The following is a 2840-nucleotide window of genomic DNA, read 5'->3' as shown; positions in this document are numbered from 1 at the left end:
CCTTCCCGGTTAAGTTGTCGAAAAAAAAACGAACGAGTGGCCCTGCGCGAGGCCTTTGTTTTTGACAATCGACAGTCTAACGTGTTGAACCGCGTAGCTCTATCGCCATGCCCCCGCGGTCTGGAATCGAACCCAGGACCTCCATACTCAACAGGACAACGCCATGTTCACGGAGGCGGCTAGCGGTCTTGAGCGTGTCTTCACGCATCGGCTCAAACTGCCGCAAAATGTAAAATAAAGGAAGTCTACACTGTAACACGTATTGACCTACGACAGACGTCATCTCTATATAACGCGCTTCTCTCCGTAGCCGCCATTTTGAGACTATAGTATTGATCCTCGCTGGTTTTCTTTCAGCATCCGAGGAAACCATGATGCTGAGCTCCGTCAACATGCCCTCGTCTCCGTAAGTACACACACACACACTCGACGAAAAGACGTCGTCGCTCGCTGGGTCTTTGCGTTGGCAAGGCGCTTGTTGGCCGACAGAGCGTATGTGAGGCGCCACGAATGCGTGATTTCGATGTCTGCGGCGCGTCACTTCAAGCGCGATTAACGCGAGAATGCCTCTTGTGTTCGCCATCCGTTCCCTGAGCGTCGCTGGCTAATCGACTCAAGGCTAATCTAGTATACTCAAACACATCATCATCATCATCATCATCATCATCATCATCATCATCATCATCATCATCATCTTTTATGTCCACTACAGGCCGAAGGCCTCTCCCTGCGGTCTCCCATTACCCCTGCCCTGCTCCAACCGATTCTAACTAGCACCCGCAAATTTCCTAATTTCGTCGCCCCACCTAGTCTTCTGCCGTCCTCTACTGCGCTTCTCTTCTCTTGGTACCCATTTTGTCACCCTAATGGCCCAACGGTTCTCTAGCCAGGTACTCATAAAAATATCCCCTAATGTGGGCGGGAGCATATATGGCGACGCCGTAGTATGATTGACATAAAGTAACGCAAGAGTAATGCGGAACATGAGGGTTCACCTTCCACCGGCGGCAACATATCTTTATTCCCCTTTTATATACGTCCATTCATGTGGTTATTTCTGCATTTAACTAAAGGTAACGAATAACTTCGGGTATGCTGTCCGGGGTGTGGCGTGGAGCAGAGGTAGAACACTGGTTCTTCTAATTTGAAGGTCGGGAGCTCGAATCTTCGACCAGTCCGCAACATTTTCAGTCTTGGAGTTGCGCTTGACACCGCCAAAAAAAATACCGAGAGTTAGTGGGGCTATGTTAGTCCAGGAGAAACCGAATTCGGAAGGTTCACTTCAACAAAGACACTCCCTCAGCAGAGCAGGAATTGACCTCCCTGGCGCAGTATTCGGCCACTACTTCCCTCACGACTCTTGCAATTAACCCATGGCCCCGGTCCCCAGAAAAAACGGAGCACCTGACCAAGGTGGCGGTCAAACCTGCGACGTGCCAGATGGTGCAATCTCTGTACCCGGACAAGCCGCCACTGGAAACTGAACCTGGCAGCGTTTAACATGCGGACCCTCTCCGGTGAGGCGAGCTTAGCAGGGCTCTGATTAATTATCAAGCATTGACTGGGATATTATAGGCCTTAGTGAGGTGAGAAGAACTGGCGAGGCTTATCCAGCGCTGACTATAGCGGCCGTGTCCTCTGCTACGGAGGTTTGTTAGATAAGGAAGAAAACGGGCTGGGATTTCTAACCCACAAGAACATAGCGGGCAACATTGATGAATTTTACAGCATTAATGAGAAGGTAGCAGTCGTTGCAATCAAGCTAAACAGGAGATACAGATTACAGGTGATACAAGCTTGCGCTCCAACCTCCGGTCATGACGATGAAGAAATACAACAGCTTTATGAAGATGCTCAGTTAGCAATGGAGGAAGGTGAAAACTCGGTATACTGTAGCACTGGGTGACTTCAATGCAAAAGTGAAAAAAAGCAGGTTGGGGAAACAGCAATTGGTAAATACGGCATTGATTCTTGGAATACTGGAGATGTGGGTAGAATTCCCGGAAAGCAATGGACTCTTGTCCGGGAATTCCCGGGTAGGAATAATTTCTTCAGGAAGCCAAGTAAGAGGAAGTAGACCTGGAAAAGCCCTAACGAAGAAACAAGAAGTTAAATAGATTTCATACTCTCTGCCGATCCCAGCATAGTGCAGGGTGTAGAGAGAGAGAGAGAGAGCAAATGATAAAGGAAAGGTAGAGAGGTTAACCAGGACTGAGCCCGGTTGGCTACCCTGCACTGGGGAAAGGGAAAAGGGACGGAAAGATTAATAGAAGAAGAGATAGTCTACTCGGTATATCGTTCGGTCACTCAGTCAAGATCACAGATGCTGACTCAATCCAGTAGCCTTCAAATATCGCAGAGGGTGTAGAAGTGCATAGGTAGGTTAAAGGGCAGTGAGTATAGGTTAGTAAGGTCTAGGATTTCCCTCAATTTGAGGTGAAAAAGAGTAAATTCGAGAAGAAACAGGCCAACTTGGATGCCGTAAGGGTAAACACAGACGAATTCAAGCTTGTTCTAACAAATTAATATGCAGCTTTAGAGCAAGAAGATGAACTTAGAGGGAATGAATTAAACCGCAACGCGGGGCTTACTTCACAAGCAGCGAGTTGGGAGGTAAGGCACCAAGGCAGGCAGTGGTTAGGCTCTCACAAGTAACAAAGGACCTATTAAAGAAATGACAAAGCATCAGAGTGTCTAACTCGAGAGATCAGATAGAATTCGCTGAACTGTCAGAACTGATGAAGAAGAAGAAAGTAAGGGATATTCGGAATTATAACGTGGGAAATTATAACACCGTGCTTGTAATCAGCTCATTGTAGAAATGGTCGAGGCTCACCATA

The sequence above is a fragment of the Dermacentor variabilis genome, chromosome 8 (assembly GCF_050947875.1).
Source record: "Dermacentor variabilis isolate Ectoservices chromosome 8, ASM5094787v1, whole genome shotgun sequence".
In the NCBI taxonomy this organism is placed as follows: Eukaryota; Metazoa; Arthropoda; class Arachnida; order Ixodida; family Ixodidae; genus Dermacentor; species Dermacentor variabilis.
The sequence above is the reverse complement of the archived record's forward strand: the minus strand, read 5'-3'. Positions refer to the sequence as shown.